The 14,535-nt window shown below is 47.6% G+C and overlaps 1 long non-coding RNA gene across 1 annotated transcript; it reads right to left on the reverse strand.

Moving 5' to 3' along the window:
* Nucleotides 1–12,170, reverse strand: LOC139039941 (uncharacterized). Its single transcript, XR_011493384.1, has 3 exons — nucleotides 11,622–12,170; nucleotides 2,509–2,883; nucleotides 1–2,153 (listed from the first exon to the last, which is right to left on the reverse strand). It is a non-coding gene; the product is annotated as an uncharacterized lncRNA (long non-coding RNA).
* Nucleotides 12,171–14,535: the final 2,365 nt, after the last annotated feature.

Below are 14,535 nucleotides of genomic sequence, written 5' to 3' on the forward strand. Positions count from 1 at the left end.
CAAAAATTTATTTAGCACTTACTATGTCCCAGATGCTGTGCTAAGGGCTGGGGACGTGGAGGTCGATGACACAGTGCCCACCCTCTGGGAACCATGGTTGGGCAGGGGACCGAAGGTTGCTGGGCATTATACCACATTTGGGCAGTCCCGTGACGGGCTAACAGGTGGGTGTAGTGAGGTCACTAGGAGGCAGCTTCTGGGGTCAGGCCTCCTGGGATCTCAGGGGAACTGGGTGGGAGAGCAGAGCACGTGGTATGCAGGACGCAGGGGCTTGTCAGGTCACACAGAGCCTGTGAGCCAGGGGTGGGGGGAGTCTGGGCTTCACTCTGGGAGTGCTTGGAAGCGCTTGGAGATTTTGTGTGGTGGGTGGTGGCAATGGGGACAAGTCGACATTTGCATGCTGGCCAGACCACTCAGGGCAGCCTTGTGGAGGCGGGGAGGGGGCGTCCAGACTGGAGGCAATGAGACCTATCGTTCCAGTAATCCCAGAGATGTCAGGGGTCTGAGATGAGGAAGGAGCAGAGGCTGGGCAGAGGCAGGTGAGTTTCAGAGGAGGGTAAATAGAGAGGACACCTCCCTGATTGGTTGGGGCCCTGGGAAGAAGGGAGCACTTCTATTTCTGGGTTGACAACGAATCTGGCAGTGAAGTTGTTAGGTACACTCTCTCCCAATAACCATCTCCTACTTCTTTCTTGCAACAGAATAACACATTAAACACACACACACACACAATGTCTGGAGAGGCAGCAACCATCTTTGATGTCAAGCCCAGCATGAGAATGCAGGGATTAAAAAATAGATCTTTGATCCTCGAAGCATCGTCGAGCAGTGGAGTCAATGCCAGCAGCATCTCACCTCGAGTTTCTTGTTTTGTGAAAGAAAATATGTGACCTTCCCCAGCCTCACTTCTTTCCGGTGGCTTAGTGGGCTTTTGTTATTTGCATCCCTAACCGACACGGGGTGGATGGGGACCATCTCCGCAATATGGCACCTGTCAGGAAGGAGAAAGGCGATGAATGCCATTTCAGATGTCACAGTTCAGGTTTTTGTGGGATGTTCAGTTGCTGCTTGTTCTGGTTACTAATCCCGCATAACAAACCACCCCCAAATTAGAGGCATAAAACAACAAGTATTTCATTAGGATCACAGCTGCAGTGGGTCAGGAATTTTGATGGAACCCAGCAGTGGGGAGCTTGTCCCTACCCCACCATGTGTGAGAAGACCTGGAGCTGAGGGTAACTTGAAAGGCTGAGGGCTGGAGTCATCCAGAAGCTTCTCTACTCATATGTCTGGATCAGGGGTGCACTGACTTGGAGGCTGGACTCAAAGCTCATCTATGTGGCTTGGGCTTCTGGAAGCATGGTGGCTAGATTCTGGGAGGGAGCATCCCGGAGAGCCAGGTAGAAGCCGCATAGCTTTTATGACCAACCTTCTGAAATAACAGAGCATCACTTCCTGGTGCTCTGTTCTTTGAGCTGTCACAAGCCTGTCCAGACACTAGGGAGGGGGTCTAGACCCCGCCTCTTGATGGGAGGAGTGACAAAGAGTTTGCTGCCATGTTTGGGTTGCTGGACAAGATGCTCAGGCAACTGGTGGTGACAGAGACCACGTGTGGTTGAGATCACCTGGGGATGCTGTGGAAAGTGAAAAGAAGGCCGTGGATGGAGCCCTGAGGACATGAGGATTGTCAGTAGATGATTATGGAATGAATCATTCATTCAAGAACGCGACTCTGTAGGTAGCCCCCCAGGTCAGCATTTCTTCAATCTGGCCCCAAGCAGGACAATGATCACAGTTGACTGAGTCTCCATTTACCTCCTGGAGCCAGACAAGGCACCCGTATAGTCGACTTCTCAAACTGCAGTGTGCACAAGGACGACTCCAGGCGGCTCATTCTAAACAGAGACTCCCGGGCCCCACTCCCAGAGATTTCCACCACTGGGATCCAGAAATCTGCCTTTTTAAACAACTTCTTTCTGAACTATGGCTACGGGGCCTGCGTGGACAGCGCAGCACTGAGCTGCTCAGCCGTCCATCCCAATGGGGCTGAGGCCAGAGTCTTTGGTGCTAAGATGTCCGGGCTTCAAGTCCAGCTCTGCTGCTTTGTAGCCTTGTGACTTCTGGAAGTTTTCTTCTGACATCAGTTTTCCTGTCTGTACAATTAAGGGGTTGAGTTAGAGCAACGCTTTCAAACCGTGTTCTACAGGACCTGTGGGCGTTCTGCATTAATCCGTTTAGCAAATATTCATTGAAAGTTTGCTATACGCTGGCCCTGGGCTGGATACTGGGGATATTACAGAATTAATGATCATTATCAAAGGTACTCCCAAAGAGAAGCACACGGCACCGTTGAGAAAGAATAGGAGAGGGAGCCAACAGGAATGCTTTAAATTGTGTGCGTGTCCACTCGGCTTACCATTCGGACAAACTGCTCCCAGGATCGAAACTACTGGCTTAGGTCCTCGCAACAGAAACCTTTTGTTCTAAGATGTTTTTCAATGATCTTACCTCTGAGTAAAGTCAAAACAGGCAGAATGCAATTACTGGATTTGAAATTTGTCCAAGACTCCAAGGTTAACACCTTCATCTTTGGAAAGAAATTGCAGATCTCTTCAGGGATCGAAAACGTTCTGTATCATGGTTTCATGACCTTGAAAAGCCAGCACCTTAACCTGGGAAATGGAGTGAAGGAACAGACAGACAGAAGGAGGACTGAAAGGCAGCTTCTCTCGGGGCTGGAGGACGCCGCAGAGCACAGAGGCGTAGGGCGGGGCCTCTGGACGCGACGTGCCTGGTGGACCAGCTCATCTGATGGATGACTTACATTCCGAGTCTTCCAGCTGTCATCTGCAGAATGGGCATGTGATACTGGCTTCTCAGAGTCTTTTTAAGAAGAAAGACCATATATAAAACATCATTAGCTCTGTGCCAGATAGTAAGCATTCGGTAAATGATGGTCATTATTAATTTAAGTGGCTTTCTTATGCGTATTATATTTGTCAACATTCCTGCAATTGTTTTATAAATGAGAATGGAAAATTACGCAGTTTTGGGAGTTGCCAACTGTCGGGGCTCTGCCAGGCCAACAGCATCTCTCTGGGGAAGAAAGCTCTGTAATTCTCTCTTTTTTGAACTACACGCCCACGGTGGTGGCCTTAAATTTTGAGTTTGCCTGTCCGGCCTCCTCCCGCCACAATCCCAAAGAAGAGCAAGTTATTTTTTTCCAGTTAAAATCCAGCCCACGTATTCAAATTTGGGATATAAGGCCTCCATGTTTCAAAAGAATGAAGATGACATCCGTCTATGTTGTTGAGAAATAAAAAATAGGCTCTTAAATAATTTCTCTGTATTTTTTGCAGTTTCATAGGTTAGCTTTCCTTGAGGCTAAACCTGCGAACATCTTTTTTTCCCCTCTTTTGATAGTTAAAACAATAGAGAGAATGCACAAGTGTGAGCGCCTTGTCACTTAGTGGTCTGTGGGGTGCGGCTGCATGTCTGAACTTGGGCAAAACATTTACCTCCAGCTCCCTTATGTCTAAAACGAGGATAATGATAGGATCGAGCCTCTAGAACTGTGGGGAAAGTCCAATAAGGCGATTATGAAATGGGCCGGGCGCATGGTAAGTGCACAGGAAGTTACTCATCGCTGTTTTTACCCGTATGGACTTACTCAAGATTTTGGTGTTGACATATGTTTGAGAACTGCAAACTCACAAAATAGAAATTGCTGTTGACTTCTCGGATTTAATGATTCTGGAGGCAGCTGAATCTACCTGGAGGTTGTTTTGGGAGCATGGCCTCAGTTTTAAGAGATGTGACATCTGCTACTAATTTGGAGCGTCCATTCGGTAAATTCACGCGAGTCATTAGGGTGCCTCAGGACTGCGTCTATAGCCAGGCATGGGAGACGGTGGAATTCCGTCAGGCAGTACAATAGTTGACTGGAGAAGAATGCTATTGGGGGAGGGGGAATTCAGAATTTTATCTATGCAAATCAGATGATAGTATCTGTAAGGTTAGGATTAGGTTTGGCTATAGAAAACCCCAAATAGCAGTGGCTTAATCAGGTAGATGTTAATTTCTCCCTTTAACAAATCTTAGACAAAGCTGGTGTGGTATTCTACAGTGTCAGGGACCCAGGCTTCATCCTTTTTATTGTTCCATGATAGCGCACGCCATCCATCCTGAAGTTTACTTCCTAGTCCAAGTTGGCTGCTCCAGCTCCAGCCATCAAATCTTTACTCCAAGCATTCAGAAGGAGCTAAGAGGATGCCCTTTACCTTTAAGGACATCTCTTATAGATTGCCCACCCCTCTTCTGCTTACATCTCATTCCCCAGGCCACTCCAAGCTGTGTAGTTGCAAGGGACACTGGTAAATGTAGTCTTTATCCTGGGAACACGTGCTGAGGGAAATGGGCATTTGGGGACAATCAGCAGCCTGTGCTGCTGGGTTAAAAGAGGTTAGATTACCCAACCGAGATCAGGGACGAGAGCGCAGACACTGATCACATGTGCAAAGTGTGGACTTGGTCCTGCTTGTTGCCATAGTAACCAGAAAAAAGACAGACAGTGACACCTGTCATGAAGAAAAGAAATTCTCCTTGCCTTCTCAGACCCTGCGTTCTGGCCAGAAATCTCTGGTTGATAAGCTCATGAGTTTAGGATGGTACTTGCTTGTGGTGTTAAAACAAATTGCTAAGTCTCCTAGCACTAAAGACTTTTTCAGCCTGGAGAAGTTGAGAGTTATGCAGGGCGATGGGAAAGCACATCACGGAGATGACACCTGTGGGGAAATCAGCATGTGCTTGGTACTTGAAATAGGTGGTATAATCACAAAGAGTTTGTGACATATCAGAATACCAATTTAAAATGCAACCGAGTAGTGTTTATTTTAGATTTTAGATTTAGATGATTTTATTTTAGATTGTCAAGTTTCATTGGAAAATTTCAAGACACGATTAGAAATTTACCAGGTCCGATTGTTTAGAAGAATCTGAGCGTTTAAAGACTCTCAGATATAGTTATGCATTTAATAGTTATACGTTTAATTATTTCTTCAGTAGAGGTTTTGAATACTTAGGACGTCTTTTGTCATCATCTCACTGTAAATGTGGGAAGGGAGTCAATGACTGACTTGTTAGCAGGACCCATTGTTAGAAGTTATTTAGGTTTCTTTAAACACGGAATAAGAGGCCCCTTGAAAGTCATTCTTAAAACACAGTCTGTGTTTAAAGAGATCTATAAGTCGCATTCAAAGACTTAAGGAAAAATGGATTTTTAAATGATTTTCATACTAATACATTTAAAATATCAAACTTTAAATATCTGTCTATGTGCAAAAGCTGCCTAATAATAATAATGATAATAATAATAACAAACAGCTCACACTGACAACTTCAACTTTTTGCTATTTTTACTCATTCATATACAAAAAAAGAGGCTCTGGGGTAACTTCTTTTTCTTGCAGGAGTGGAATCTTCTTTGTCTGCTTGTTGCTCCCCATTAAATCTCATGCGGAAGCCGATGTTGGCGTCTGTTTTGAGAAATGACTCTCCTCCGTTCCGAGGAGTCTGGGGAGCTGTCAGTCAAGGGACCTCCCCCTCCTGGGTTACAAGGTGGCAGGTGTCCCAGGCTAGGCCGTCACACACGCCACTTCCCTGAAGAGATGATTCTTTATTTCCCTCTACCTAGAGCGCTGGACTTGACCTTCCCACTTCCTGTTTTTTAGCGCAGTAGTAAAAAGCATGGAGTCAGTCACCAGATTTTGTGTGTTCAAATCGCAGCTCTGATGCCGTCTAGCTGTGTGACCTCGGGTTCATTACTTAACCTCTCTGAGTCTCAGTTTCCTCATCTATAAAATCAGCATCATAATAGCACCCTCTTTAGAATTTAGTATTGATGTAAAGATTAAATAAGTTAATACAGGTAAAGCTCCTGAATAGTGACCGACATATTGTAGGTGCTCAATGTATATTAACTATTATTATTATTACCTAATTGCTGAGTGTTCCTTTCAACAATGAGAAGGAACCCACATCTCTCCATTGAATTCCTTTTGTCCTCTACTTTTTTTTTTTTTGAAGATTGGTACCTGAGTTAACAACTGTTGCCAATTTTTTTTTTTCTTTTCTGCCTTTTCTCCCCAAATCCCTCCAGTACATAGTTGTATGTCTTAGTTGTGGGTCCTCCTGGTTGTGGCATGTGGGGATGCCGCCTCAGTGTGGTCTGATGAGCGGTGCCATGTCCTCACCCAGGAACCGAACCAGTGAAACCCTGGGCCGCCAAAGCGGAGTGCGCAAACTTAACCACTCGGCCACGGGGCCAGCCCCCTGTCCTCCACTTTTTAACTACAGACTATTTCTGCTCCTTGCAACCAATGTTTCCTGGCTGAAACAACCCCCACGTAAAACCCCTTGGATCCCCTTTACCAACTCCAGCAGCTTAAGATCACCGCCTTGGATGGGCCAGCGAGCGACACAGCTTGAAGCCCACAGGATCCAGTCACTCTGGGGGCTGCTCCTTGTTTTTTCTTTCTACGATTTCCTTCTCCACTTACACCTGTGGTCCTGACCATAGGGATCATGTAGTGAACAGCGACCTCAGCTCTGGACAATCATCCAAGGAGGGTCTGTGATGCTCGTAAGAGTCTCTTCTTGTTAAGACAGAGGAATAAACTCATAGTTTTACAATATATTCAACAAGGGTCAACCGAAGAAGGAAAAGGAGGAGGAAGAAGTGGAGGAGGAAGAGGAGGGGGAGGAAGAAAAGGAGAAAGAGGAGGAGAAGGATGAGGAGAAGGAAAAGGAAGAGAAGGAGGAGAAGGCAGAGGAGGAGAATACACTCGCCAGCATCTCAGGACTGTTCACTGAACCATTCAACCCCTTCCTCTACGGGATAAGAGTGACAACTCCTCGCAAGGCTGGCAGACCTTCCTGGACTGCCCCGGCTGTCTCTCCATCCCCAATCCTGCTCCTTCTCTCCTCTTCCCATCACATTTTATGTCCCATAAGTACCAGATTCCCGCTATACCTATTTATTCCATGCTCTCTCATGCCTCCATATTTTTATGTATTTCCGTTCCTCCTTGCCGTCTTGCCCAGCTGGCATGGACCGCTCATCTTCAAGCCTCAGATCACACACTGTCTTCCCTGGAACAGGCCCTGACTTGCCCAGGCGTGTTGCTGAATCACTTGCCCCACTGCCCGTTGCTCCTTATACATAACCCCCTTTTTGCGCTCATCAGACGTGACCTCCTTGTGGGCAGCGTCTGTGTCTCTCCATCATTTTGTGCCCACTGCCAGCCTAGTCCCTGACCCAGAGTTGGTGGTCCTGCATATTTACTGAGCATGGTTTCCCCAGCACCCGCTCTGCCTCTCTGATGGGCTCTCCCTGCCTGTCCCTGGCTGTTAGGACATTATTCCAGTTGGAAACAGGTTGCTGAAGGAAACCAATTTTAGCATCTCCTCTTGAATGATGTTCTATGAGGGCAGAGACTGTCTTCCTTTTTCTTTGCTGGGTTTCCAGTGCCTAACACGAAAGGCTTAAGAAGGTACTCAAATAACTATGTATTAAACGGAATAATAAACCCATACACTTCTCTGTCTGCATATCTGTCAGGCCAAGGCCACCATGCCCTTAAATAAAGTGATCTCTGCCAGACAGACGGTCATGTTCTGTTGGCCCCAGCACGAGGGGCTGTCAAAGCTTCGCAGAGAAGCTGAAGCTCGTTACTTGGACTCTGTAGATGCCAGGGTTTAGTGTAAAGATAAAATGACTCTGATACCCGTGAGCAATGAATCTGGTCCTGTGATACCAAGGTGAAGAGAAAGCCTGTCAATGCCACTCTCTGGGGACAGTGTGACAATGTCAAAATAAACTCACAACAAATGCCATTAGCTTGGACTGAAGGGAAATGTTAAGACTCCTGCAGAAATGAGATCCAAGATGGGGAGACGATATCGTGGGTGCAAGCCTTCCTTCCTCAGCTCCCCCTGTGCTCCCCCTTCATGAGCTTTCAGCCTTGTCCCCCTTGAAACCTACAGAGGAAGTCAAAGACTCTGAATTTCTCTCCTTGCCATTCTTCTGTGAAGATAACAAAAGAAACCATATCCTGTGTATTTTATGCAATAGTTTCCTTAATAAAATATGAAGTGCTTTACGGTAACACACAGACAACATCTTGCAAAAAAACCCCCCAAAACCCAAACCAAACACTCATCTATCCAAAATTGCTGGGAAAGCTGAAGTGGCCACATGGAAACCTGTGCTGGGCATCTGCCGTGTGCCAGATTCAACATATGCTCTGGCAGACAGAGGAACAAACAACAACAAATGAATTCTAATCCAGTTGATATTTTCCCGCTAGAAGGGAAAATTCTGGATCTGCTTCATTCCTTATGCAGACCCTCACATCACAGCACACATATCAATCCATCCCCTCTCACAGGGCTGCCCGGGACCATTGGGCAGTTGTCACCCTTTTTATTATGACCTGTCAAGGACGCAGAAGGACACTCATTCAATAATCTACAAATTGCCAAGAATGCAGCCAGCCCATTATTCACATCTTCTGCACCAAAGCTTGGGTCTCTACAATTAGACATTGTCAGTAGACCCCAGAACAGGACTGTGTCACATGATGGGGCTTTTGAGTCAACCAGATCCAAGTGTGTATTCTCACCCTACAGCTCACTGTGTAACTACGCTCAAGCTATATAACCTCTCTGAGCCTTCCCTTTCTCCTCTGCAAAATACAGGGAACTCACCAGAACCTCATAGAGCTCTTGGGAGGATTAATTATGGCATAATTATATAAACATTAAGTCCATTTATGTAAGATCTTAAGACTATCCCCAACCCACAAAGGTGCTGGATTTCTGTCATGCTCAGGATCTCCTTAGAACACCAAGCGTCAGAACTGGTCGAATACTTGATTATTAATCCAAAGTTTTCATTTAATTGCTAAGAAACTGTGGCCCAGAGAAACTCACTAACTTCCTCGGAGTCCTGCCTAAAAATTCAAGGAGAGTCATTTGTGGATTTGTATGTTCAATAAACACATAGATAACGCTTATAATGCATCAGACTCTGTTCTAGGTATTTTGCAAATATCAGCACATTCACTATTTGCAGAACCCTGTGAGGTAGAAGTCATTATCATCCAACTTACAGATGACGAAACTGAAGGTTAAGTTGCCTGGTGACAGACTTGTGATTAATGGAAGAGGGATGCAAACCCAGGCAGTTGCTCCGAAGTCTATGCACTGAGCTGCTATACTGGTCTCCACTCCTGTATTACTCATCATGCTTCTTGAGTATCCAGCTACAGCCAAGGCCACCTCCTCTCTCTCTCTCTCCCGCTTTCCCTCCCCTGACCCCGTTCCTCCCTTCCACCTGCCTTTTAGCTATCCTAATTAATAATAATAAGGATAGAAATTACTTTTTCTCAGAATCCACTGAGCAGAGGCTGAGGAAAAGTGTGTCATTACTTTACTAGGGAGAACAAACCCAGAGAAGCCGGAGAGACAGTAAAGGGGATCAGGCAAGGAAGGAAGGGACACATGGAGGGTGTCTTACCGAGCTGGCAGCAACTTGGTATCAGATGCGGCTGATTGTTTTTATCACAAGGGACTGTCTTCGAAGAAGTGCGTGAACTCCTGCAGTTGGGCACACGCTTTTGGGGCAGCACTTCCCGAGCCACCGATGGGGGCATGGGTGGGCTCCAGGTATCTCATAGCTCAGCAGCAGCAGAGAGGCCTCTGGAGAGGGTTGTCATAGTGGGACGAGCTGGAGCCCTGCAGAGTTGGGGTGGACCGGAGGCCCAGGGTGCAGAAAGGGAGACTGTGAGGAGCTGGGCCGGGTCCTGGTGGCAGAGAGTGTCTGATCCACCTGCCCGGTGGAGCTGTTGAATCCTCTTGAGCTCCAGATTGAGCCAGGCGGACCCAGTCTACTGTACTCTCTTCATTGCTATTCTATCCTCAGGCTAATCGTCTCTGTAATTTGGGGCAGGCCTCTCAATTCCTATCACTTTTCTGTCTACTAAATGGGATCCTATGAAGATCAGAGAAGCCGATGAACAGAAAAAGGACACATCAGGATTACATAAGGAGTTGGTGGTAGAGTCAAAGGAAATAAGTAGCTTTTCCAGCGACACTCGGATGCTTTTTCTTTTTCTTTTTGGTGAGGAAGATTGGCAACAGGTGTTAGCTCAGGGCCAATCTCTTTTTGCTTATCACTGAGCTAACATCTGTGCCCATCTTCTGCTCTTTTGTATGTGAGACACTGCCACAGCATGGCTTGATGAGCAGTGTGTAGGTCTGCACCCAGGATCCAAACCCATGAACCCCAGGCCACTGAAGTGGAGCATGTGAACTTAACCACTATGCCACCAGGCTGGCTCATGGCATACTTTTTAAGCAGCACTTTAGCAAAAGAAACTTTTAACCATCTCCGCCAACTGTGGAATGGAACCCCCTTTACAGACTTCATGGGGGCAGGCCGTACATGGCTGTGCAGGCCCTCGCATTGCGGCCACACAGCTCGAAACGGAAACTCATGGCCAGTCAAGAAAAAGAGTCCCCTTGTCCCCAAACTTCTGAGTTGTCAAGAAAGGTTTTATTCTCAATTTATAAACGATCCCCCTGCCTCAAGATGGCATCAGGAGCCGATAAATATTTCTTTCTTGATCTTCTTGTGAAATAGATCAATTAAGGATTTAAGATATTTTATAATTTTGATAAACACAACGTAAGAGTAATGAGCCTTTCTGAAGCACCTCTTAGATATCAGAGCCTGTGCTTGGTGCTGTGTATCCGTGAGAATTGTTAACGCACATATGTGCTTCCGATGTTCCCAGCTCTGCTCAATGCAGGGTAACGCAAACAGCTCGTTCAGTCCTCCCACCAGCCCTGGGAGAAGGGAACTGGTGTGAAGATCTCCATTTTATGGATGAGGAAAACGAGGCTCAGAGAAGTTGAGTGACTGATCCCACGTTGCACAGCTAGTGCAAGGTGGAAATAAGATTACTGATCAGGCATTTGGCCTTAGAGTTCATGCTCTCCACTTCTACTCACTACTATTTAAGACTCTCCACGACCCGAATTTGGCCCCTGGACTGCCAGGCTGTGACCTTGCCTGTAGGATAAAGAGCAAACTCTTTGCAGGAAGTGCTACCCAGCTGGCCTCCCCAATCCCGACCTCTTTCCACGTTAGGCCCCCGGGCTGGTGGCAGGAAAATGACATTTTAATCTCATATCTGCTGCATTCTAGCTCTATGGCCTTGAGCAAATCTTCTTCCCCTCTCTGAGCCCCTGTGTCTTTAGCTGCAAAATGAGGGGGAAAAAAATCTTCCTTTACAAGGGTTTTATGAAAAACAACAAAACATTGTGTGGGAAAACGTGCCATGCCAGGGACACAGAGGAATTTAGTGCACGTCCGTCTTCTTTGCTTTCCTCTTCTGAACCGCTCAATTTCAAGACTAGTTTGTAACTTATCTGCCTGCCTCTGAATCGCCCTCCCGCACTTTGCACTGGCCTCAGGAGTGAGCACACCCTGTTATATTTATCACGGAATGTGCCCATCCTCTTCCTGAGTCATTTGAGGGTGAAATTTCTGCACGTACCTCTTTGTAACTGCCCCAGAGCCTCGCACGGTTTCTGACAAATGTAGGAACTTCATAGAGAAATCCTCTTGAATAAACGAGCCAACAATGGAATACAGTATTTTCTGATCCTTCATAGGAGCTCGACGACGGCTTGGTGACTTGGTTGGCGCGGTTTTAGATCTGCGCGTGCCTGGGTTGATCTCCGGGGGAATACAGTGGAGTGGCATTATTTTTTAGCTTTTCCGTGCTCCGTTCCATTCACCAACATTTCATTAACATCCACAGCGAGCTCACAAAGAATGCACGGGCTGCCCTAATTCCTAGGCTCCTCATGCCAGTTCTTCCAAACCCCTGCACAGATTCGCCACTCGAGGAGCATTTGTCATGAATACGCGTATGTCCACATCCTCTGCCCAGACTGACAGCTCAGCAGAAAAAGGAAGTGGACAGGCTCCGAGGTGAAAGAAATTCGAGGTGTTTGCCTTCCACGTTCTCTTTCTCTCCCTCTCTCTCTGTCCCACATGCACACACGCGTACACATACAGGTACACACACGCTGCATTTTCCAGGTTTAGGAGGAAGTGGTCTCATTTCAAGTATCCTAGAAACCGTGGGCCTGGCCCCTGCTTGCAGCTGGGGTTTTTAAATAGCGTTATGACTACTTATTGGAAGTTTGAGATGGAACATGTCACACAACCGGGGGGGACGTGCCCTGTGCACCTGCAATGTGCTCCAGTTGCTTTCGGGTGAGCAGGCTGAGGCCACCGCACAGGGAGAAGTAGGATAACGGTGAGCGCTGTCTGGATGGAGTCCTCCTAATGGTCCAGCAGCCCGCCTGTCGTTCAGCTCCTCGGCTCATGGTGGCATCCACCTCAGTTAGCGTGATGCATGGGAGAAGCAGGGCTGCGCAGGCGGACAGGATGCTGCCATGCCCACTCTGTGGTACCCAGCAGTTTACAGAGATCCCGTCTCATCTAACTGAACATAAGCCACTTTCAGGGAAAGAAGGGGCATTTCCAGGGGACAATCTGAGCTCGTATAGACAAGTGGCAGAGCTGAGCTCCCTCTTCTGTAAACCCGTTAATCATCCCACTCAGAAGTACGGTGAGGATGCCATCAGACAAGGCATGGAAATGGCCTATGGTGGAAAGACGCACTGGAGGGATGCTGCCACTTTTATATGGGGCGACTTATAAAAGGTACACAGATCTTCAGTGTAAGGCTCGATGAATTTTTACATATCTGTGTACAGAAATGCCACCTCCATCAGCCTCTAAGATGTCCCCAGCACCCTGGCACACTCCATTCTAGAGTGCTTCATGTAAATCTCTCTCTCTTTATTGCCCTTCATCCAATGTACATTACCTCTAGCTCCTGACTTAGAGGCATCAAAAACATCTTTGAAATGTGGTGCTGTATTGGAAAACAGAAGGTGACTAGAAAATTATCCCAATTTATAGCTGCTCTTGCTGCTATTTATAAAAAAGTCACTGGGCATGTGTTGAAGACAGTCCTCGGTAGTAGGATGGCCATTTATGACAAATTTGAGAAAGTCCCTATCGCAGGGAACTGGGTTTCCAATAAGTCGTCAAGATGGGGAACCATCCTGCAACCTCATCGCATTCTGTGAAGCGGAGGAAGGAGCCCAGGCCCCAGTTCTCTTTGTCCTCATTCCTGCATTTCAAGAGACATCCTGGGAGGCTGCAGGCTTAGAGGGGAGGCTGCCAAATGTGAGGGTCAGTTCTGCTTCCACCTGAGCCACTAACAAGTTGCATGGACCTGGGCAAGTTGGTCTGCCTCCTGGAGCCTGGGACTCCCCGTCTGGAAAACCCAGGAGCGATATTTGCTTTGTCTTTCTCTGTCTTCAAAGGTGAAAACGCCTCCATCTCCAAGACTGCTCCTGCCTGGCTCCCTCCAAATCCTCAGACAGAGTTGGGGCATTGCCAGCTTAAATGGAATCTATGCAGTTAGGAAAATGTGTACCTGCTGGGCGGGTGCAGCCCCACGACTTGGGGAGTGGGTGGCCCTTTTGTGAGAAGACAAGTCCCACTTGCTTTGGACAGGTGTAGTCCTGCACCAGAGCACACGATTTGCCCAGAAGAGGGTGGGCTGGATTTCAGCCCTTACTCGTCCCCTTTGTGCAGTGCACAACCTGCAGAACTGCGTGCAGTGGTCCTGCACGGGATCTGCTGTTGCCTCAGGACGGCTGCAGGTTTTTGAGCCCTCACTCTGGCTGTGTTATTTAAGATGCACATCAGATGGAACCTTGTTGGTAAAGTCTTTTTGGTTATGCCTGAGAAACTCTGTCAGAGACCTCCCCACGCGCAGGTTCCTCCAGCTTGCCCAGTGCCCGCGCGCACACCTCTCCCAGGCTGCTCTGGAGTCCTGCTGGGTGCCTTCTCATCGTGATTTCACGAGCTCACGAGAAGAGGGAATGGGTCTGGTGCTCCTTCATGTTCTCCTCTGCACCCAACACAGTCCTAGCTCTTGGTCATGCTTAGAAAATATTAGTGAAAGGGACGAAAGGAGGAAGGGAGGAAGGAAGGAAGGGAGACGCCAATGAGCATGTCTGTGGGTCCCTGGCTTCAGGGTGCGCTCAGCAGGCTTCACCTGTGCTCCCTCAATGGCACTTGAACTGTAGCTCGTTGCACACAGACCTGATCTCTGTGGTCTGTCCTCAGCCACCAGTGTGACTTACAGGGTGGGGAGTAGCTCTCCCTGACCTTTCGTTCTTCAGGCACCTGGCACCCTACCGAGCTCAGGAGTGGGGCTCCACCACTGATAATTGAGTGGAGAAGAATTGATTTGAGGAAATGCTCTGCAAAGCACACGCCACATGGCCCAGTTGTCTTCCCCTCACATCCCAGCATATCTACATGGCCTCGGTGTGAGGGCTGCCTCCTGGGTCTCCGCAGCTCTGTGCTCCTGTGCT

This window comes from Equus asinus, chromosome 12 (genome assembly GCF_041296235.1).
Source record: "Equus asinus isolate D_3611 breed Donkey chromosome 12, EquAss-T2T_v2, whole genome shotgun sequence".
Lineage (NCBI taxonomy): Eukaryota > Metazoa > Chordata > Mammalia > Perissodactyla > Equidae > Equus > Equus asinus.